The sequence below is a fragment of the Oncorhynchus keta genome, unplaced genomic scaffold (assembly GCF_023373465.1).
Source record: "Oncorhynchus keta strain PuntledgeMale-10-30-2019 unplaced genomic scaffold, Oket_V2 Un_scaffold_713_pilon_pilon, whole genome shotgun sequence".
NCBI lineage: Eukaryota > Metazoa > Chordata > Actinopteri > Salmoniformes > Salmonidae > Oncorhynchus > Oncorhynchus keta.
Window position 1 is genome coordinate 187,676 of NW_026290991.1, and position 24,906 is coordinate 212,581.

The 24,906-nt window shown below is 42.0% G+C and overlaps 4 long non-coding RNA genes across 5 annotated transcripts; 1 reads left to right on the forward strand and 3 right to left on the reverse strand.

Annotated features, from left to right (window-relative positions):
- Nucleotides 1-1,359: 1,359 nt before the first annotated feature.
- Nucleotides 1,360-2,995, reverse strand: LOC127929383 (uncharacterized). Its single transcript, XR_008134681.1, has 2 exons — nucleotides 2,692-2,995; nucleotides 1,360-2,430 (listed from the first exon to the last, which is right to left on the reverse strand). It is a non-coding gene; the product is annotated as an uncharacterized LOC127929383 (long non-coding RNA).
- An 8,815-nt stretch (nucleotides 2,996-11,810) lies between these two features.
- Nucleotides 11,811-12,154, forward strand: LOC127929377 (uncharacterized). Its single transcript, XR_008134677.1, has 3 exons — nucleotides 11,811-11,851; nucleotides 11,885-11,950; nucleotides 12,082-12,154. It is a non-coding gene; the product is annotated as an uncharacterized LOC127929377 (long non-coding RNA).
- Nucleotides 12,155-13,928: 1,774 nt separating this feature from the next.
- On the reverse strand, nucleotides 13,929-16,770 carry LOC127929389 (uncharacterized). Of its 2 annotated transcripts, none has more exons than XR_008134722.1 (3): nucleotides 15,302-16,770; nucleotides 14,688-14,875; nucleotides 13,929-14,023 (listed from the first exon to the last, which is right to left on the reverse strand). It is a non-coding gene; the product is annotated as an uncharacterized LOC127929389 (long non-coding RNA). The 2 variants fall into 2 exon arrangements; XR_008134724.1 differs by having other exon boundaries at nucleotides 13,929-14,067; nucleotides 14,638-14,875.
- Nucleotides 16,771-17,672: 902 nt separating this feature from the next.
- LOC118381147 (uncharacterized) lies at nucleotides 17,673-20,863 on the reverse strand. Its single transcript, XR_008134721.1, has 3 exons — nucleotides 20,752-20,863; nucleotides 18,270-18,345; nucleotides 17,673-18,142 (listed from the first exon to the last, which is right to left on the reverse strand). It is a non-coding gene; the product is annotated as an uncharacterized LOC118381147 (long non-coding RNA).
- Nucleotides 20,864-24,906: the final 4,043 nt, after the last annotated feature.

A 24,906-nucleotide genomic window follows, 5' to 3' on the forward strand; every position in this document is an offset into this window, starting at 1 on the left:
TCGGCGTACGGTCATGATCGAAGTAAGCATAAGTTGATTAAAACACCTGGGTTTCAGAGCAATTTTTAAAAATGATTAGGACACGTAAACAGCATAATCGCCGTAGCACCCGGTAGCGCAAGCTTCGCTCTCCGCGCGAATGAGATGAGTTCGGAAAAACTGAAAGTATTAATTTTAGAAACAATTTTCACATACAAACTTTGTCATTATATGTCCTAACTCAGAATCAAATAGTCTTCGCAAAGATAATATGGTCACTGTGGTAGAACGTTTATTTTGATTGGCGATTTTCTGCATTTATCAAAAGGCCCATCAGTAGCCTGATTTCAGATGTGGCCATATAAACTGGCTTATTAGGGAAATCGTTATTCTTGCAAAACATGTAAACGTTTTAAAACGAACTATTTTATTAATCTGACTATCCATAATATTATTGTGTGCAGGTAACCACTTTGTAGTCTAATATGGTGTAATTGCAGAACGCAATTCGGGTTGTTTCTTGATGTGATCGTTTCTTGACATCAGGAAACGCCCATTGGTGCTTGTCTTTGGTCAATTCCGATGATAATGAGACTGGCCGTTTCTCGACACAAATACTTTGTTTATATAGCAGGTTAGGATAACTAATGTACCAGGTTTGGCTTCACTACAGTGAGTAGGTTCGATTAATCTCGCCCGTTTTACACCAGCTGAGAGTTGATCGCATTCGATTTGGAACCTGGCTGCCTCCCTGGCCTATGGCGAAGTCGGGTGTAAACAGATGACTTAATTAAGCCCGTGGATTGATGAGTACTATTGTGTGTGTTTCAATGCAAAAGTGATTGCTTTTTGATAAGTGATTGATCTTTATTTTATTTGGTACATTGGGAATTTAACAGCAAACGGTATTTAGTGCACTACGTCATCACGCAGTCTTTTCTGCAACAAGTCAATTTGATGAAAACACCTGTCTGTTGGGAAAACGCGGATTTGAGAATATTCGCATAAAAATATGTCATCAATTTGATGGAAACTTAGCTATTGCTAATCGTCAACAGCTGTTGTCCCCGATGCGAAAGAAACGGCCACGGACCTATGACGAGCATCAATGCGTGTAACTTAATTTAGCTATGCTAAACTTTGCAGTCTACACTTGAATCTGTTTTGTATTGTAGACGTGATCTGTGCAATAAACACACGCGGCCTAGACAAGGGGCGTGTTCAGCAGAACACAACGTTCTGGAACATTAAGATAGAAATAATGTTATGTAGAACAAACATGTCGCTATGGCATGTAAAACAATGAATCGCGTCGGCTCTATTCCTGGCATTTCTATCTGGAGACTGAACGAGGCCCAAGCAATGACTGTGCAGCGACACTGAGGTTTTTTTCTTTAATGCATAAAACAATTGCATTACAGTATGGATGTGGTACAGATGGGTGACTATCTAACTTCCATCCAAGGTAGCTTACGGTATCTTTGGCAGTAACCCTTGTGACCCATACCATGACATTAAAGCCAAGGGATCTGCTCTGTTTGATACAAGAGAATACAGTCTTAACCCAAGGGTTGTAAAAGAGAGATACCTTAATAGAAAATGACTCAAGTATAATTTAAAGTCAGCCAGTAAAATATTACTTGAGTAACAAAAGTAAATGTAATTGCTAAAATATACTTACGTATCAAAAGTTAAAGTATACATCTTTTCAAATTCCTTATAAAGCAAAACAGGCTGCAGCATTTTCTAGTTTATTTAAACTGATGCATAGCCAGGGGCATGCTCAGACATCATTTACCAACCAAGCATGCGCTTAGTGAGTCAACCAGATCAGAGGCAGTAGGGATGTTCTCTTGATAAGTGTGTGAATTGGACCATTTTCCTGTCCTGCTAAGCATTCAAAGTGTAATGACTACTTTTGGGTGTCAAGGAAAATGTACGGAGTAAAAAGTACAGTATTTTCTTTAGGAATATAGTGAAGTAAAAGTAGTCCAAGTCAAAACTATAAATAGTACAGTACAGATACCCCCAAAAACGACTTTAGTACTTTCAAGTATTTTTACTGAAGTACTTTACACCACTGTCTAAACCCCTCTCCCACTCCACCATGTGACACAGCAGTCCACTGTCTAAACCCCTCTCCCACTCCACCATGTGACACAGCAGTCCACTGTCTAAACCCCTCTCCCACTCCACCATGTGACACAGCAGTCCACTGTCTAAACCCCTCTCCCACTCCACCATGTGACACAGCAGTCCACTGTCTAAACCCCTCTCCCACTCCACCATGTGACACAGCAGTCCACTGTCTAAACCCCTCTCCCACTCCACCATGTGACACAGCAGTCCACTGTCTAAACCCCTCTCCCACTCCACCATGTGACACAGCAGTCCACTGTCTAAACCCCTCTCCCACTCCACCATGTGACACAGCAGTCCACTGTCTAAACCCTCTCCCACTCCATGTGACACAGCAGTCCACTGTCTAAACCCCTCTCCCACTCCACCATGTGACACAGCAGTCCACTGTCTAAACCCCTCTCCCACTCCACCATGTGACACAGCAGTCCACTGTCTAAACCCCTCTCCCACTCCACCATGTGACACAGCAGTCCACTGTCTAAACCCTCTCCCACTCCACCATGTGACACAGAAGTCCACTGTCTAAACCCCTCTCCCACTCCATGTGACACAGCAGTCCACTGTCTAAACCCTCTCCCACTCCACCATGTGACACAGCAGTCCACTGTCTAAACCCCTCTCCCACTCCACCATGTGACACAGCAGTCCACTGTCTAAACCCCTCTCCCACTCCACCATGTGACACAGCAGTCCACTGTCTAAACCCCTCTCCCACTCCACCATGTGACACAGCAGTCCACTGTCTAAACCCCTCTCCCACTCCACCATGTGACACAGCAGTCCACTGTCTAAACCCCTCTCCCACTCCACCATGTGACACAGCAGTCCACTGTCTAAACCCCTCTCCCACTCCACCATGTGACACAGCAGTCCACTGTCTGTAAAGACTCTCCCACTCCACCATGTGACACAGCAGTCCATGGTCTAAAGTTCCCAGTCCATGTGACACAGCAGTCCACTATAAAATGGTCTCCCATCCACCATGTGACACAGCAGTCCCCAGCCAAAGCTCCCAGCTCTACCATGTGCAGCAGTCCACTGTCTAAACTCACATCCACCATGTGACACAGCAGTCCACTGTCTAAGCCCCTCTCCCACTCCACCATGTGACACAGCAGTCCACTGTCTAAATTCTCCCAGTCCAGTGACACAGCCAGTCCACTGTCTAAACCCCTCTCCCATGTTCCACCATGTGACACAGCAGTCCACTTGTAAAGTCTCCCAGTCCACCAGCACAGCAAAACATGCTCTAAGACTGCTGTATGGTGTGACTATAACATGATGGTTGAGAGTTCAGTCCACTGTCAGCTCTAGGCTGTTGCTATAAGAGATGGTCTCAACATGTATTGTAGTTGAGTAGCCAGCCGAGGCTACAGCTCTAATGTTGCTGTATGGTGAACTCAACATGTATTGTAGTTGAGTAGCCAGCCGAGGCTACAGCTCTAATGTTGCTGTATGGTGAACTCAACATGTATTGTAGTTGAGTAGCCAGCCGAGGCTACAGCTCTAATGTTGCTGTATGGTGAACTCAACATGTATTGTAGTTGAGTAGCCAGCCGAGGCTACAGCTCTAATGTTGCTGTATGGTGAACTCAACATGTATTGTAGTTGAGTAGCCAGCCGAGGCTACAGCTCTAATGTTGCTGTATGGTGAACTCAACATGTATTGTAGTTGAGTAGCCAGCCGAGGCTACAGCTCTAATGTTGCTGTATGGTGAACTCAACATGTATTGTAGTTGAGTAGCCAGCCGAGGCTACAGCTCTAATGTTGCTGTATGGTGAACTCAACATGTATTGTAGTTGAGTAGCCAGCCGAGGCTACAGCTCTAATGTTGCTGTATGGTGAACTCAACATGTATTGTAGTTGAGTAGCCAGCCGAGGCTACAGCTCTAATGTTGCTGTATGGTGAACTCAACATGTATTGTAGTTGAGTAGCCAGCCGAGGCTACAGCTCTAATGTTGCTGTATGGTGAACTCAACATGTATTGTAGTTGAGTAGCCAGCCGAGGCTACAGCTCTAATGTTGCTGTATGGTGAACTCAACATGTATTGTAGTTGAGTAGCCAGCCGAGGCTACAGCTCTAATGTTGCTGTATGGTGAACTCAACATGTATTGTAGTTGAGTAGCCAGCCGAGGCTACAGCTCTAATGTTGCTGTATGGTGAACTCAACATGTATTGTAGTTGAGTAGCCAGCCGAGGCTACAGCTCTAATGTTGCTGTATGGTGAACTCAACATGTATTGTAGTTGAGTAGCCAGCCGAGGCTACAGCTCTAATGTTGCTGTATGGTGAACTCAACATGTATTGTAGTTGAGTAGCCAGCCGAGGCTACAGCTCTAATGTTGCTGTATGGTGAACTCAACATGTATTGTAGTTGAGTAGCCAGCCGAGGCTACAGCTCTAATGTTGCTGTATGGTGAACTCAACATGTATTGTAGTTGAGTAGCCAGCCGAAGCTACAGCTCTAATGTTGCTGTATGGTGAACTCAACATGTATTGTAGTTGAGTAGCCAGCCGAGGCTACAGCTCTAATGTTGCTGTATGGTGAACTCAACATGTATTGTAGTTGAGTAGCCAGCCGAGGCTACAGCTCTAATGTTGCTGTATGGTGAACTCAACATGTATTGTAGTTGAGTAGCCAGCCGAGGCTACAGCTCTAATGTTGCTGTATGGTGAACTCAACATGTATTGTAGTTGAGTAGCCAGCCGAGGCTACAGCTCTAATGTTGCTGTATGGTGAACTCAACATGTATTGTAGTTGAGTAGCCAGCCGAGGCTACAGCTCTAATGTTGCTGTATGGTGAACTCAACATGTATTGTAGTTGAGTAGCCAGCCGAGGCTACAGCTCTAATGTTGCTGTATGGTGAACTCAACATGTATTGTAGTTGAGTAGCCAGCCGAGGCTACAGCTCTAATGTTGCTGTATGGTGAACTCAACATGTATTGTAGTTGAGTAGCCAGCCGAGGCTACAGCTCTAATGTTGCTGTATGGTGAACTGGATTGTCTGTTTCATATCTGTAAAGTAGTTAAAACACTGTCAGTTCCACTTTATTTAAATAACGATTTAATACTAAACTTCTCGGTTTGCTCATTTCCGTATTGGCTGCAAAAAAAAACGGGCACATTTCCTTGTTGGCTGCGACACATAAGCAAACATTGGCATGGAAGGACAATGAAGCTTTCAGATAAAGTGCATTATTCAACGAATAACGTTAAGTGAAATTCAATCAGACAGTAAGTTATAATGGAAGACAGACAGTTGTTTCACTCAAACCTAGACTACTTTAAAAAGTGTTACCTGCCTTCAGATTTGGTGATTTTCCCTGCTCAGCTCCAGGAAAGTAGCCTATTGGCCTATCATCAATTCAATTCTGCCAATACAGCTTATCTTTCTGATTGTGTTGTAAGCAAAAAATAAATCAACTCAAAGCTCAACTTCTAAACTAATGTATCAAACGTCGTTGGCTAAAATAACTCGTATGAATATAACATGGGTGTGAGGGGAAAAATGGCGATAGGTGAATCTAAGAGCAACCAACGTGTGTCACCCAGAATATCAGAGCCTGCCTCTAACGCAGGGGTGTCAAACAGCCGAGGCTAGCGGGCGGAACCGCCAGAGTTGAAGGCCCGCAGGATACAGCTTGTGGAAAAAATGCATAAAAGACATGGTATTTTTTTTTTTTTTTAAGACAAGGCTCACTGAGCTCTAAAACAGCTGACGGTGAACTCACATGCCATCTGCTGCTTGTTAGACGTTGGCTACAGATTGTTAATGTTGCTGTATGGTCCACTCACCATCATTAGCCAAAATGTCGTTATCCAGGAGGGTAGATAAGGAGTGTAGAATTTTCAAAGAAAAATGGACCACATGTATTTAGTTGAGAGATGCACGGAAAGCTCTTTGTGCTGTATGGTGAACTCAACATGTATTATAGAATATAATATTCCAAACTACAGACTCTAATGTTGCTGTATGCAAGGACAACTGAGAAGAGATAAGATTAACGAATTGCTGGCGGGTCTGAGGAAACAGCAGTCAACTTTCATCCAGTAGTTGAGAAGTCAGTGAAGCAGCGGTAAAAGCCAGCTACCTAATTGTAGCGAAATAGCATTAGCATGGTGAACTCCATGTATTGTATTCCGACGGTGACTTTGTTGCTGCATGATGAACTCAACATGTATTGTAGTTGAGTAGCCAGCCAAGCTTTTGCTCTAATGTAGCATGATGAGGAATACTATGCAGAGAGGATTTGAACTTCGGCAGATTTAGACAGTCAATTGAAACAGAGAGTCAAGTCATTTATTGCTTTTCCGGTGAACTGACAAAGCAAATCACAGACGTGCCCCAACTGGCATAGCTTATGTTCTGTAGGAGTTGATGAGACATTGACTGTTACTGAAGAGTTTCTTGAGTTGGTGCCAATGATGGCAACAGCTCGAGGAATTTTGCTCTATGGTGCTGCATTGGACATGTAAGTTGGTCCCGCGCTGTCAGCCTGGCTACAGCTCTAATGTTGCATCCATGGTCGGAAAGAAAGCAGGTGTCTTGCGACAAAGTTCAAAGACCAGTACAAGCTCTTAATGGAGGAGATGTTTCTGACATTTCACTGTATTTTGCACCACATGCATTAGTTGCAAGTAGCAAAATGGACCACGTCATGGAGGTGGTTGTTCGCACTGTGAACTTTCACCGGTCCAGAGGTCTGAACCAGTCAGTTTACAAACTCTCATGTTGCAGCAACATTACCCACAGCCTGCCATTGTAACACAAAGTAGAGATGGTTACAGCTCTAGGTGTGCTGATGGTGAACTCATCTACGATGTAGGAAAGTTCATGGAGAAAAAGGAAAACCGGTGCTACAAGCTCTAATGGCTACGGGACCTGCATTCTTGGTTGATATTACTGAACATTGAACAATCTGAACAAAATGTAGCAAGGCCGCAAGGCTACAGTCACACATGTTCTGGTGAACATACATGCATTTAGTTGAAGCTGACTTTGTGGGAGCTGCAGCTCAAATGCAACCCTGCTGTTTGGTGATCTACAACATGTACCCCAAGTTAGTACAGCCCTGGGCTAAAATTTCTAATGTTTGGGCTGTATTGTGAACAACATTTTCTCAGTGATGCCATATCAATAAAGCAAAAAATGTTGCTGTCACAAACTCAACATGACATTCTGTAGTTGACAGCTAGTCAGGACATGACAGCCTGGTGTTGATGCACTTGTACAGGCCAAAACTCCAGCATTTATTACAAGTTGTCCAGACTAGACTAACACCTTTAAAATGCATTTGCCTTAGATACTCTCATTAATACAGCTCTGAAGATGAATCCTTACTGTGGTGATTTAAAAATTGTCTGTTTAATATCTAGTCAGCAGTTAAAACAACTGTCAGTTGACTTTATTTACTGTTCGATACAACTCCATAAACTTTTCGGTTTGCTCATTTCCGTATTGTATGCAAAAAAAACGGGCACATTATGTATGTCATGTATGAAGTTTAAAGATTGGCAGGAAGGACAATGACTTTCTTTTCACATAAAATCATTATTACGAATAACGTTACGCAGGGAACATTCAATTTCAGACAGTATGTTATAATGGAAGAAGACAGTTGTTTCTTTAAAAGACTACATTTAAAAAGTGTTACCTGCCTTCAGATTAAAGTGATTTTCCTGCAATCAGCTGGGATCAGTTGCAAGCCTATTTGGAATGATAAAATAAATTCACATTTGTCTAAGGAAATTATCTTTAATGATTGTTTTGTAAAAAAATCATTAAACTCAAGCTATTTAAACTAATGTTCAAACGTGTTGGCTAAAATAAACAAAGGAATAGACATGGTATTGAGGGGAAAATGGCGATAGGTGAATCTAAGAGCAACCAACGTGTGTCACCCAGAATATCAGAGCCTGCCTCTAACGGATAGCGGTGCGCGCCAGCGTTTCAATCGGTGACGTCACTTGCTCTGAGTAGTAGTTCCCCTTGCTCTGCAAGGTCCGCGGCTTTTGTGGAGCGATGGGTAACGATGCTTCGAGGGTGACTGTTGGTGTGTGCAGAGGGTCCCTGGTTCGCGCCCGGGTATGGGCGAGGGGACGGTCTAAAGTTATATTGTTACACAGGCATACATAGATTATACAATGGAGATACTCCAAAAATATCCTGTTCATAATCCTGCTAATTGTCGATTTTTGGACTGATTTGAACAAGCTACCTAAATGTGACTAATAGGCTAGTACTGAAGCAGGACATGTTTTTGAGTTCCGTTTTTAGCCCAAAGCCTTGTTTTTTGTTGTATTTAAGCAAAACAACAGTTGAAGGCAACTTCTTCAGCCTGACTGTCACTAGAAGGTTGCAAGAGCAAATCCCTGAGCTGACAAAGTAAAAATCTGTCGTTCTGCCCCTGACCAAGGCAGTTAACTCACTGTTCCTAGGCCATCATTGAAAATAAGAATTTGTTCTTAACTGACTTGCCTAGATAAATAAAGGTGTATAAATGCATAATGCTCAGTTTACCCACTAAGAAGTCAATAACATATTAAAGCTGCATTATAAAGTGACGTATCTTCAACTTCTCTCTGAAGTCATCTTCCTTTCAGTTCTGGCACAGGAGGTTGTAGGCCAGACACTTGCCTGTACAGCCTCTCTGGAAAATATTGTGTCTCTACACCCCCATGTAGCAGACAGACAGCAGTCATGCGGCCCACCTGCTTGTATACGCCATCATAGAGCACTGTCACAGTAAATAAAGGATACATAATACTCAAGTCATACATATTGACATAAACAAACGTGTCTTTCTTGGTGTAAAAGTGCAACTCACCTTGAGAGTTGTAAGAAAGACATTTTTTGCCAATCAGGTCCCTCAAATATTGCAGAGGAATGGATGGCCCTCACTAGCAGCCGGGGAAATTCTCTTGAGGAACCACCCTCATCAGCTGCCCCTTTTCCGTCAGCATCCCTAAAAACCACGTCTATTTTTGCCTCCGGATTAAAGCGGGCTCTCTTAAAGACTCTCATTGCACAATCATAAACGTTGTCCCTCATCACATTCATTTGGTTGGCATCTCATTAACCTCAGCAGTGTTTTGGAGGTCAACACTAAAACAGAGACATTCGGAATGACAAAGGTCAGATACTGTGGAGGGATCGTCATCAAGCAATCCATTACTGATGTGTCTGGAAGCACTGAGGAACAACGAGACGGCTGGACCCATCAATACCACCATGTATGATTCTCCTCCACCTAAATCAGAAAACAGCACTGGTCGATACAAAAGCTGAAGACACATTAACTATACAAACATCCCCATCCTCCTTTACCACTGAGATGCTGCATCAGGTTCCTGCAGGATACAACAAAGCAGCAGGCCAGATATTAAATTCACATCCAAAAAGTGGAACAATGTTAATGAACAGTCTACCGCGGATCACAACTATAAGTCCTTCCCTTAGCCCTCTAAAGGCCACAACAAGGTTCCAGACTGTTTCCTGCAGCGGAAGATGTGTAATTATAACATCTACTTCAATTAACCACGTTTATCGCGGTGAGTCAAGAGGACAGACTCTCATGTTTTCACACTTCGGCACAAATACTTTGCCCCAACTGTTTTTTGCCTCCGTATGACCTCAATATAAACATGTTCCTTCATTTCGTGATGCAGATATTCTGTCAATCACAGAAGTAGCAGAAATGCAATAAAGCAATTATAACCCACATCAGTGACATATGGTATCAAGGGCCATTGCTTGCTAAACTGAACTGCTAGTTGTTGATGAACAATTTGAGATGTTACAATGTACAACTTCTCACCAGTGATATAGATAATTGTGTCCATCACAAAGATACATCTGCCTAATCAGTTTGTGGTCTCCATCAAGGTGCCATAACGAGGTTGGTCCGTTAATACACATCACTCATCAGTTTGTGGTCTCCATCAAGGTGCCATAACGAGGTTGGTCCGTTAATACACATCACTTATCAGTTTGTGGTCTCCATCAAGGTGCCATAATGAGGTTGGTCCGTTAATACACATCACTTATCAGTTTGTGGTCTCCATCAAGGTGCCATAATGAGGTTGGTCCGTTAATACACATCACTCATCAGTTTGTGGTCTCCATCAAGGTGCCATAATGAGGTTGGTCCGTTAATACACATCACTCATCAGTTTGTGGTCTCCATCAAGGTGCCATAACGAGGTTGGTCCGTTAATACACATCACTCATCAGTTTGTGGTCTCCATCAAGGTGCCATAATGAGGTTGGTCCGTTAATACACATCACTCATCAGTTTGTGGTCTCCATCAAGGTGCCATAACGAGGTTGGTCCGTTAATACACATCACTCATCAGTTTGTGGTCTCCATCAAGGTGCCATAACGAGGTTGGTCCGTTAATACACATCACTCATCAGTTTGTGGTCTCCATCAAGGTGCCATAATGAGGTTGGTCCGTTAATACACATCACTCATCAGTTTGTGGTCTCCATCAAGGTGCCATAATGAGGTTGGTCCGTTAATACACATCACTCATCAGTTTGTGGTCTCCATCAAGGTGCCATAATGAGGTTGGTCCGTTAATACACATCACTCATCAGTTTGTGGTCTCCATCAAGGTGCCATAATGAGGTTGGTCCGTTAATACACATCACTCATCAGTTTGTGGTCTCCATCAAGGTGCCATAACGAGGTTGGTCCGTTAATACACATCACTCATCAGTTTGTGGTCTCCATCAAGGTGCCATAATGAGGTTGGTCCGTTAATACACATCACTCATCAGTTTGTGGTCTCCATCAAGGTGCCATAACGAGGTTGGTCCGTTAATACACATCACTTGCCGTACGGTTTTGGAAGCATAAGAACCTTATTTTTCATATCAACTAAAAAATATAATAAATAAACTCCAGAGACAATTCACCATTTAAACAGAACAGGGGTAACGTTAGTCTCCTATAGTCCATTATTGGGCTCAGAGTGAGAACTTGTTGGAAGAAGCTTTTCTTCTACCTCGTTTTACACTTCAAGTCATTTACTTCTTGTTAGAGATGTATTTAAACTTAAATGGCCCTAAATGCCAATCGGCGCAGCTGTCTAAGGCACTGCATCTCAGTGCTAGAGGCATCCCTACAGACCCTGGTTTGATTCCAGGCTGTATCACAACCGGCTGTGATTGGGAGTCTCATAGGGCGGCGCACAATTGTCCCAGGTCGTGCGGGTTTGGCCAGAGTAGGCTGTCATTGTAAATAGGAATGAGTTCTTAACTGACTTGCCTAGTTAAATAGAAGAATAAATACAAAATAAATAAAATGTGTGTGTGTGTGAATATGTATGAATTGAAATAATAAAAATGTATGTGAATTTTTTTACATCAAAAATTGTTGTAGCAACTGCAGATGGCCCCTTCATAGCCGACATGAAGAAATAACTGAATAAGTAGGCTACAGCTTGAAGTCAAATGTTGCGTCTGTTTATTGAAGTGGCAGGAAACTCGCATGGTGTCCATTAGACACGGCTGGTCAATTTATTAGCCTACATTAACCCCTGCTGGCGTAAACTGTGTACTGCAGGGAAAATAGACAATCATTAGACAATGACCATCATCATACAGAGTTATTTATTGAAATCATCAAATCACAGCACACACACACATCAACTCAGGTTTGGTTGGAACTTACATACACAGCAACTCAGGTTTGGTTGGAACTTACACACACAGCAACTCAGGTTTGGTTGGAACTTACACACACACCAACTCAGGTTTGGTTGGAACTTACACACACAGCAACTCAGGTTTGGTTGGAACTTACACACACAGCAACTCAGGTTTGGTTGGAACTTACAGCAACACACACAGCAACTCAGGTTTGGTTGGAACTTACAACACAGCAACTCAGGTTTGGTTGGAACTTACACACACAGCAACTCAGATTTGGTTGGAACTTACAGCAACTCAGGTTTGGTTGGAACTTACACACACAGCAACTCAGGTTTGGTTGGAACTTACACACACAGCAACTCAGATTTGGTTGGAACTTACAGCAACTCAGGTTTGGTTGGAACTTAGACACACAGCAACTCAGGTTTGGTTGGAACTTAGACACACAGCAACTCAGGTTTGGTTGGAACTTACACACACAGCAACTCAGGTTTGGTTGGAACTTAGACACACAGCAGTTCTGTACCTATCCAACATAATGAATGGAGGTAGTTCTGTACCTATCCAACATAATGGGGTTAAATACATGTAAAACAAAACACATATTTGCTGAGCATTCTTATATCTACTAGATAAAGGACAGACAATTCAAAATAGTTTTTATGATGGTTTTTTATATTCTGTCTTTTTGTTGCTATTTATGAATGTGTTATTCAATGTGTTTCTGTGGGCTGTGGTAGTAAAGGTCAAATTAAATGTTTTCTGAAATATATTTTTTTTCTTCGGGATACCTAAAAGGGTCCTTAAAATTATAAATCAAAGAGCTAAATGATCTATGGTATGAACATGTTAAAACCATTCCATATGTCAGCTCAGAACCCCCCAACGGCTTACACTCTTAGGAATGAACCTGTGTCCTCCCCTTCATCTACACTGATTTGAAGTGGATTTAACAAGAGACATCAATAAGGGATCGTAGCTTTCACCTGGATTCACCTGGTCAGTCTGTCTTGGAAAGAGCAGGTGTTCCTAATGTTTTTTATACTCAGTGTAAGTGTAACGGGATTCTTCCGTTGAAGGAGAGGACCAATCATGTTTGTTTTTAATAAGAAAACTATACATGAATAAACTACAAAAACATACAAGTAAACCCAAAACAGTCCCGTGTGGAACTGACACAGGAGACAATAACCCACAAAAGCCAACACCAAACAGGCTACCTAAATATGGTTCCCAATCAGAGACAATGACTAACACCTGCCTCTGATTGAGAACCACGAATTACAAAAATCGCTGAAGTTGGAGACTTTTATCTCCCTCTCCAACTTCAAACATCAGCTATCCGAGCAGCTAACCGATCGCTGCAGCTGTACATAGTCTATAGGTAAATAGCTCACCCTTTTTCACCTACCTCATTCCCATACTGTTTTTATACTGTTTTTATTTATTTACTTTTCTGCTCTTTTGCACACCAATATCTCTACCTGTACATGCCCATCTGATCATTTATCACTCCAGTGTTAATCTGCAAAATTGTATTATTCGCCTACCTCCTCATGCCTTTTGCACACATTGTATATAGACTGCCCATTTTTTTCTACTGTGTTATTGACTTGTTAATTGTTTACTCCATGTGTAACTCTGTGTTGTCTGTTCACACTGCTATGCTTTATCTTGGCCAGGTCGCAGTTGCAAATGAGAACTTGTTCTCAACTAGCCTACCTGGTTAAATAAAGGTGAAATAAAAAATAAAAAAATAAATAAATAAAATAAATAAATAAATATCAGGCCCAAACACAGAAACAGACAAACCAGACACACAACATAGAGACCACTCAGATCACATCCTGACCAAACAAAACATAGAAACATACAAAGCAAACTGAGTAAGTGACAGAATGAAAAGAAGGAAGCCTGTAGAGAATAAAAATATACATTCCTGAGGCACTGAAGTAAAACTGCAAAACATGTTAATAAAGAAATTAACTTTATGTCCTGAATACAAAGCTTTATCTTTTGGAAAAATCCAACACAACACTGAGTACCACACTTCATATTTTAAAGCCTGGTGGTATGTTTGTCATTGGCAAGAATTAAGGATAAAAAGAAACGGAATATAAGCACAGGTCAAATCCTAGAGGAAAACCTGGTTCAATCTGCTGTCCACCAGACACTGGGTGACAAATTCACCTTCAGCTGGACAATAACCTAAAACACAAGGTCAAATCCTAGAGGACAACCTGGTTCAATCTGCTGTCCACCAGACACTGGGTGACAAATTCACCTTCAGCAGGACAATAACCTAGGTCAAAAAGGACAACCTTTCAATCTCTTCCACCAGACACTGGGTGACAAATTCAAAAATAACCTAAAACACAAGGTCAAATCCTAGAGGACAACCTGGTTCAATCTGCTGTCCACCAGACACTTGACATTACCTTTTTAAAGCCTGGAAAACCTGGTTCAATCTGCTGTTGGGTGACAAATTCACCTTCAGCAGGACAATAACCTAAAACACAAGGTCAAATCCTAGAGGACAACCTGGTTCAATCTGCTGTCCACCAGACACTGGGTGACAAATTCACCTTCAGCAGGACAATAACCTAAAACACAAGGTCAAATCCTAGAGGACAACCTGGTTCAATCTGCTGTCCACCAGACACTGGGTGACAAATTCACCTTCAGCTGGACAATAACCTAAAACACAAGGTCAAACACTGGGTCAAATCAAATTCACCTAGAGGAAAACAACCTGTCCACCAGACACTTCAAATCTTCAGCTGGACAATAACCTAAAACACAGTCAAACTAGAGGACAACCTGGTTCAATCTGGTCCACCAGACACAAATTCACCTTCAGCTGGACAATAACCTAAAACACAAGGTCAAATCCTAGAGGAAAACCTGGTTCAATCTGCTGTCCACCAGACACTGGGTGACAAATTCACCTTCAGCTGGACAATAACCTAAAACACAAGGTCAAATCCTAGAGGACAACCTGGTTCAATCTGCTGTCCACCAGACACTGGGTGACAAATTCACCTTCAGCTGGACAATAACCTAAAACACAAGGTCAAATCCTAGAGGACAACCTGGTTCAATCTGCTGTCCACCAGACACTGGGTGACAAATTCACCTTCAGCAGGACAATAACCTAAAACACAAGGTCAAATCTCCTGTCCACCAGAGGACAAAACCTGGTTCAATCTGACAACCTGGTCCACCAGACACTGGGTGACAAATTCACCTTCAGCAGGACAATAACCTAAAACACAAGGTCAAATCCTAGAGGACAACCTAGAGGACAACCTCAAGTTCAATCTGCTGTCCACCAGACACTGGGTGACAAATTCACCTTCAGCAGGACAATAACCTAAAACACAAGGTCAAATCCTAGAGGACAACCTGGTTCAATCTGCTGTCCACCAGACACTGGGTGACAAATTCACCTTCAGCAGGACAACCTGGTTAACCTAAAACACAAGGACAATAACCTAAAACAAATCCTAGAGGACAACCTGGTTCAATCTGCTGTCCACCAGACACTGGGTGACAAATTCACCTTCAGCTGGACAATAACCTAAAACACAAGGTCAAATCCTAGAGGACAACCTGGTTCAATCTGCTGTCCACCAGACACTGGGTGACAAATTCACCTTCAGCTGGACAATAACCTAAAACACAAGGTCAAATCCTAGAGGAAAACCTGGTTCAATCTGCTGTCCACCAGACACTGGGAGACAAATTCACCTTCAGCTGGACAATAACCTAAAACACAAGGCCAAATCTACACCGAAGTTGCATACCAAGATGAGATTGAATGTTCTTGAGAGGCCTAGTTACAGTTTTGACTTAAATTGGCTTGAAAATCTATGGCAACACTTGAAAATGGCTGTCTAGAAATGATCAACAACCAATTTGACAGAGATTCAAGACTTTTTAAATAATAATATGCAAATATTGTACAATCCAAGTGTGCAAAGCTCTTCGAGATTTACCCAGAAAGGCTCACAGCTGTAATCGCTGCCAAAGGTGATTCTTACATGTCTTGGCTTAGGTGGTTGAATACTTACAGTGCATTCGGTAAGTATTCAGACCCCTTCCCCTTTTCCACATTTTGATACGTTACAGCCTCATTCTAAAGTTGATTCAATTCATTGTTTTCCTCATCAATCTACACACAATATCACATAACGACAAAGTGAGAACACGTTTTTATAAGTTTTTGCAAATGTTAAAAAATATTACAACTGAAATACCTTATTTACAAAATAGACCGCTGTGCCATTCGGGAGAAAGTCATTAGATTTGAGATTCAACACATGAAGAAAGAATATTAAAAGGACAATTATTCCACTTTTCAACCTCATATTCATTATCTCCAGCACGATGTCATTATCGATGTACAGTGTGGAACGAGATTATTACCCTTGATAAAAGATAAATTATGGCTGTATAAAATAAATAATTCAAATACCGTGCCCTATTGTATGCTATATTTGGGGGAAATTATGTAAGGGATTAACGCAGACGTTCTGAATAATGGATGACGCAGCGGGACGACGTGGAGCCGAGTTTGATTACAAGATGTCCCGATATGTTATTTATTTATTTGTTTTAATGTACATTCTGGAATGCCCCTCTAGCCAATAAGAAACTAATATTCAACAATGCTGTTGTATCAAGTATTTTATACTAATACAATTGATCAGATACAAATAGGTAGGTAATTAGTGGCACCCTTAAAGAATTCTTATCAATAAAGTAGTCAAAAGTTTAGTATTTGGTCCCATATTCCTGGTACGCAAGAATTACATCAAGGTTGTGATTCTACAAACTTGTTGGATGCATTTGCAGTTCATTTTGGCTGGGTTTCAGATTATTTTGTGCCCAATCAAAATTAATGGTGTCATTTTGGAGTCACTTTTATTGTAAATAAGAATATAATATGTTTCTAAACCCTTCTACATTTAATGTCAAAGATCATACCCCCAAGACATGCTAACCTCTCACCATTACAATAACAGGGAAGGTTAGCATTTTATATCATACCCCCAAGACGTGCTAACCTCTCACCATGACCAATAACAGGGGAGTTGAACATGTCTTGGGAGAATGGGACAAAATACTAAACTTTTGACTACATTATTTATAATAATCTGCTGTCAATAGTTTTAACCCCTACCATTTTGAGAGAAAAAAAATATTACTTTACAAATATTACAAAATCTCTTTCTCTGAGCAATTGTATTAGTATTAAAAAAATATAATTTCCCTTTTTTTAGCATTAAATATAGCTCAGTATTTGAATGATTTATTTTAAACTGTCATTATTGCTCATCTTTATCAAGGATGTCAATCATTTCAGGCCCCACTGTATGTGCAAACTGCAGGTTTCTATGATCGGTGGTTAAAAAGAAGAAGAAGAAAGGTCCTCAAACAATGGTAGGATCTAAACTTTAAAAAACCCAGTGATCTTTCTAGCCAGAGGGGATTATCATAATCTCATAGTATTTGAAAATCAATATATTTTTTTAAATGTTTAAACTTTTGATGTCATCAGGTAGAACTTTATATATTATTTTCTACAAAACGTTGAGATTTGCAGTTTTGACATATGTAGACAATGGTATTGTTTTGGAGATAATGAAAATGAGGTCGAAAATTGGTGGAATTGCCCGTTAATTATTGAATTAATAAAACAGTATTTGTAAGTCTGCTGCTGTTGTGTTGTGATGATGCAGACTTCTACCAGTGTTTCTGGGGTAATACTGACACCTACTGGTTCATCATTGTCTTGACTGATCCCAAAGAGAAAGAACTTAACTATAGCAATAGTACACTACATGCCCAGTACATTATTCAAACATTAATACATTTATACATATATTTATCATTTATATTTTATTAACACTATTAAATTACTGCACATACAAAGCATTTTAGAGCAATAGGATGAAATGATATTATAGCTGCAGTTTAAACTAGAAAAGGGAGATGTTTGTGTTGATATAATCTCAACTAGATGTCCATTTATTTTAAAGTTACAAACATTAGTGACCAGCACATACACTTTCTGGTCTCAAGCCTTAGTTAAAGGTTCAACAATGAATTTGTGTTGGTTCAAATAGAAATGTTTTCCCAATTATCCTAGTTGTAAGAAAAATATTAAAATATCCTTAAAATATCATTATTTATAACTGGATGTATGTAAGATATTAAATATGAACTGGCCTGGTTTAGGACATAAATGATGTATAGGTGAGATAGGTTTATGAACTTTACATTAATCATTTAGATACTGGATTCATTGTTTAGGATACAGGAAGCATGACAAGTTCAATCTTCATTTTGGGACCCTGAAAGTCAAAAACAAATACACTGTTATTTAGTTACATAGTTACCTGAGTGTCCATCACTGACATCAACATCATTTGTTTGATTGACATCTATTATTGGTTTTGATTGATAAGAGGTCGTACTCACAGGTGATTGGTCCGATGGTGAGGGGTTCGAGGGGGACAGAGGGGGTGACAGAGCGGTATTTCCTTTTGGTGCACATCTGAGGAGAGAGACGAGAAGGAGTCAGAGAGACCAGACACTGAGACAGAGAGACCAGAGAGAGTCAGAGAGACCAGACACTGAGACAGAGAGACGAGAAGGAGTCAGAGAGACCAGACACTGAGACAGAGAGACCAGAGAGAGTCAGAGAGACCAGACACTGAGACAGAGAGACCAGAAAGAGTCAGAGAGACCAGACACTGAGACAGAGAGATGAGAAGGAGTCAGAGAGACCAGACACTGAGACAGAGAGACCAGAGAGAGTCAGAGAGACCAGACACTGAGACAGAGAGACGAGAAGGAGTCAGAGAGACCAGACACTGAGACAGAGAGACCAGAGAGACCAGACACTGAGACAGAGAGACTAGAGAGAGTCAGAGAGACCAGACACTGAGTCAGAGAGACCAGACACTGAGACAGAGAGACGGGAAGGAGTCAGAGACCAGACACTGAGACGAGAAGGAGTCAGAGAGACCAGACACTGAGACAGAGAGACCAGAGAGAGTCAGAGAGACCAGACACTGAGACAGAGAGACGAGAAGGAGTCAGAGAGACCAGACACTGAGACAGAGAGACCAGAGAGAGTCAGAGAGACCAGACACTGAGACAGAGAGACGGGAAGGAGTCACAGAGACCAGACACTGAGACGAGAGAGAGTCAGAGAGACCAGACACTGAGACAGAGAGACCAGAGAGAGTCAGAGAGACCAGACACTGAGACAGAGAGACGGGAAGGAGTCAGAGAGACCAGATACTGAGACAGGGAGACGAGAAGGAGTCAGAGAGACCAGACACTGAGACAGAGAGACGAGAGAGAGTCAGAGAGACCAGACACTGAGACAGAGAGACCAGAGAGAGTCAGAGAGATCAGACACTGAGACAGAGAGACCAGAGAGAGTCAGAGAGATCAGACACTGAGACAGAGAGACGGGAAGGAGTAACAGAGAGCAAACACTGAGACGAGAAGGAGTCAGAGAGACCAGATACTGAGACAGAGAGACGAGAGAGAGTCAGAGAGACCAGATACTGAGACAGAGAGACGAGAAGGAGTCAGAGAGACCAGATACTGAGACACTGAGAGACACTGAGACAGAGACCAGACACTGAGACGAGAGAGAGTCAGAGAGACCAGACACTGAGACAGACGAGAGAGAGAGTCAGAGAGACCAGACACTGAGACAGAGAGAGAGACCAGAGAGAGTCAGAGAGATCAGACACTGAGACAGAGAGACGAGAAGAGTCAGAGAGCAAACACCAGAGTCAGAGAGACCAGACACTGAGACAGAGAGACCAGAGAGAGTCAGAGAGACCAGACACTGAGACAGAGAGACAGAGAGAGTCAGAGAGACCAGACACTGAGACAGAGAGACCAAGAGTCAGAGAGACCAGACACTGAGACAGAGAGACAGAAGAGAGTCAGAAGACCAGACACTGAGACAGAAGACTGAGAGAGACCAGAGAGACCAGACACTGAGACAGAGAGACCAGAGAGAGACCACAGACTCAGAGAGACCAGACACTGAGACAGAGAGACCCAGAGAGAGTGGATGAGTCAGAGAGACCAGACACTGAGACAGAGAGTGCAGGAGGAGTCAGAGAGACCAGACACTGAGTCCCCAGACACTGAGACAGAGAGGGAAGAGCCCTGAGAGAGACCAGATACTGAGACAGAGAGTTGAGAAGGACATCTCAGAGAGACCAGACACTGAGACAGAGACGGGAGGAGTCAGACCAGACACTGAGAATAGAAACAGAGGAGTCAGAGAGACCAGACACTGAGACAGAGAGATCCTGGAGTAAAAGCAGACCAGACAGAGACACTGAGACAGAGGACCAGACTGAGTCTGGAGAAGGAGTCAGAGAGACCAGACACTGAGACAGAGAGACCTGAGAGAGAGTCAGAAGAGACCAGACACTGAGACAGATGTCTTTAGGAGACAGACACTGAGACGATGGGAAGAGTCAGAGACCAGACTGAGACAGAGAGACTCAGGAGAGTCAGAAAACCACCACACTGAGTGAGACAAACTGCAAGGTGAGTGAGACCAGAGAGAGACCAGAGAGAGACCACCACAGACTGAGTGAGACCAGAGAGAGACCACAGACTGAGTGAGACCAGAGAGAGACCACAGACTGTCAAGTGAGACCAGAGAGAGACCACAGACTGAGTGAGACCAGAGAGAGACCACAGACTGAGTGAGACCAGAGAGAGACCACAGACTGGAGAATATATACTTATGAGACCAGAGAGAGACCACAGACTGTGGTGAGACCAGAGTGGAGAGACCACAGACTGAGTGAGACCAGAGAGAGACCACAGACTGAGTGAGACCAGAGAGAGACCACAGACTGGAGAGTGAGACAGACAGACAGAGTGGATGAGTCAGCGGGAAAGATGCAGGACTCACTGGAGTGCAGGAGGAGCTCCTCTGGTCACACAGGCTGAGTCTGCAGTGCAGGAAGACATCCCGGTAGTCCCCTGGTACAGGAACAGCAGAGCAGAGAAGCGAGCCCTGAGAGATGGAGCCACTCTCCTCCACCCTCACCTGACGGAGTTCAGTCGGACATCTGGGAAAGAGGGAGGGTCATGGGTTTAGGTTAGATAACGCAACAGAAAATACACAAACATTAGGGTTCGGTTCCCAGACACAGAATAAGCCTGATCCTGGAGTAAAAGCATATGGAGAAACTCCATGTAAAGTGTTAGTCCAGGACCAGACTTAATCTGTGTCTGGGAAAAACCTCCTCCATATGTTCCTTGACTATAAACCAAGACACCTGCACACATACTTGTTCTGAATGATGTAGTATCGCATGATGTCTTTAGGGTCGGGGATTGCGTGGCATAGCAGTCCTCCAGAACGACCATGACACGCTCCGTCTCGGACTCCTCTACGGACACGCCCACATGCAGGACGGAACCCACCGGCTAAAGGTGACTCCACCCGCTGGGTAAGCCTTTGTGAAGTTGTCGCTGTGGTACAGAGTCATGTTGGAGCCCACTCTGGAGCCCTTACTGACTCTGGAACCCTTCAGCCTGTCAAATGGGCCAATAGGAGATTTGGTTTTGTTAGATTCCAAATAAACAGAGTAGAAAACTCACGGACGTTTAGTAAAGATGAAACCAAGTTTATTCAGCATAAGACAACGACATGTTTCCACCAGTGGTAGTATATATATATATATATATAGACCCCAATGTGGATGGAGCATCCTCCTTCCCTCTAAACATGACATGTTTCCACCAGTGGTAGTATATATATATATATATAAACCCCAATGTGGATGGAGAATCCTCCTTCCCTCTAAACATGACATGTTTCCACCAGTGGTAGTATATATATATATATATATAAACCCCAATGTGGATGGAGCATCCTCCTTCCCTCTAAACATGACATGTTTCTACCAGTGGTAGTATATATATATATATATAGACCCCAATGTGGATGGAGCATCCTCCTTCCCTCTAAACATGACATGTTTCCACCAGTGGTAGTATATATATATATATAAACCCCAATGTGGATGGAGCATCCTCCTTCCCTCTAAACATGACATGTTTCCACCAGTGGTAGTATATATATATATATATAGACCCCAATGTGGATGGAGCATCCTCCTTCCCTCTAAACATGACATGTTTCCACCAGTGGTAGTATATATATATAGACCCCAATGTGGATGGAGCATCCTCCTTCCCTCTAAACATGACATGTTTCCACCAGTGGTAGTATATATATATATATATATAGACCCCAATGTGGATGGAGCATCCTCCTTCCCTCTAAACATGACATGTTTCCACCAGTGGTAGTATATATATATATATATAGACCCCAATGTGGATGGAGCATCCTCCTTCCCTCTAAACATGACATGTTTCCACCAGTGGTAGTATATATATATATATATAGACCCCAATGTGGATGGAGCATCCTCCTTCCCTCTAAACATGACATGTTTCCACCAGTGGTAGTATATATATATATATATATAGACCCCAATGTGGATGGAGCATCCTCCTTCCCTCTAAACATGACATGTTTCCACCAGTGGTAGTATATATATATATATATAGACCCCAATGTGGATGGAGCATCCTCCTTCCCTCTAAACATGACATGTTTCCACCAGTGGTAGTATATATATATATATATAGACCCCAATGTGGATGGAACATCCTCCTTCCCTCTAAACATGACATGTTTCCACCAGTGGTAGTATATATATATATATAGACCCCAATGTGGATGGAGCATCCTCCTTCCCTCTAAACATGACATGTTTCCACCAGTGGTAGTATATATATATATAAACCCCAATGTGGATGGAGCATCCTCCTTCCCTCTAAACATGACATGTTTCCACCAGTGGTAGTATATATATATATATATATATATAGACCCCAATGTGGATGGAGCATCCTCCTTCCCTCTAAACATGACATGTTTCTACCAGTGGTAGTATATATATATATATATAGACCCCAATGTGGATGGAGCATCCTCCTTCCCTCTAAACATGACATGTTTCTACCAGTGGTAGTATATATATATATATATAGACCCCAATGTGGATGGAGCATCCTCCTTCCCTCTAAACATGACATGTTTCCACCAGTGGTAGTATATATATATATATATATAGACCCCAATGTGGATGGAGCATCCTCCTTCCCTCTAAACATGACATGTTTCTACCAGTGGTAGTATATATATATATATATATATATATAGACCCCAATGTGGATGGAGCATCCTCCTTCCTTCTAAACATGACATGTTTCCACCAGTGGTAGTATATATATATATATATAGACCCCAATGTGGATGGAGCATCCTCCTTCCCTCTAAACATGACATGTTTCTACCAGTGGTAGTATATATATATATATATATAGACCCCAATGTGGATGGAGCATCCTCCTTCCCTCTAAACATGACATGTTTCTACCAGTGGTAGTATATATATATATATATAGACCCCAATGTGGATGGAGCATCCTCCTTCCCTCTAAACATGACATGTTTCCACCAGTGGTAGTATATATATATATATAGACCCCAATGTGGATGGAGCATCCTCCTTCCCTCTAAACATGACATGTTTCTACCAGTGGTAGTATATATATATATATATAGACCCCAATGTGGATGGAGCATCCTCCTTCCCTCTAAACATGACATGTTTCCACCAGTGGTAGTATATATATATATATATAGACCCCAATGTGGATGGAGCATCCTCCTTCCCTCTAAACATGACATGTTTCCACCAGTGGTAGTATATATATATATATATAGACCCCAATGTGGATGGAGCATCCTCCTTCCCTCTAAACATGACATGTTTCCACCAGTGGTAGTATATATATATATATAGACCCCAATGTGGATGGAGCATCCTCCTTCCCTCTAAACATGACATGTTTCCACCAGTGGTAGTATATATATATATATAGACCCCAATGTGGATGGAGCATCCTCCTTCCCTCTAAACATGACATGTTTCTACCAGTGGTAGTATATATATATATATATAGACCCCAATGTGGATGGAGCATCCTCCTTCCCTCTAAACATGACATGTTTCTACCAGTGGTAGTATATATATATATATATAGACCCCAATGTGGATGGAGCATCCTCCTTCCCTCTAAACATTACATGTTTCTACCAGTGGTAGTATATATATATATATATATATAGACCCCAATGTGGATGGAGCATCCTCCTTCCCTCTAAACATGACATGTTTCCACCAGTGGTAGTATATATATATATATATATATAGACCCCAATGTGGATGGAGCATCCTCCTTCCCCTCTAAACATGACATGTTTCTACCAGTGTTAGTATATATATATATATAGACCCCAATGTGGATGGAGCATCCTCCTTCCCTCTAAACATGACATGTTTCTACCAGTGGTATATATATATATATAGACCCCAATGTGGATGGAGCATCCTCCTTCCCTCTAAACATGACATGTTTCCACCAGTGGTAGTATATATATATATATATATAGACCCCAATGTGGATGGAGCATCCTCCTTCCCTCTAAACATGACATGTTTTACCAGTGGTAGTATATATATATATATATATAGACCCCAATGTGGATGGAGCATCCTCCTTCCCTCTAAACATGACATGTTTCTACCAGTGGTAGTATATATATATATATATAGACCCCAATGTGGATGGAGCATCCTCCTTCCCTCTAAACATGACATGTTTCTACCAGTGGTAGTATATATATATATATATATAGACCCCAATGTGGATGGAGCATCCTCCTTCCTCTAAACATGACATGTTTCTACCAGTGGTAGTATATATATATATATATATAGACCCCAATGTGGATGGAGCATCCTCCTTCCCTCTAAACATGACATGTTTCTACCAGTGGTAGTATATATATATATATAGACCCCAATGTGGATGGAGCATCCTCCTTCCCTCTAAACATGACATGTTTCCACCAGTGGTAGTATATATATATATATAGACCCCAATGTGGATGGAGCATCCTCCTTCCCTCTAAACATGA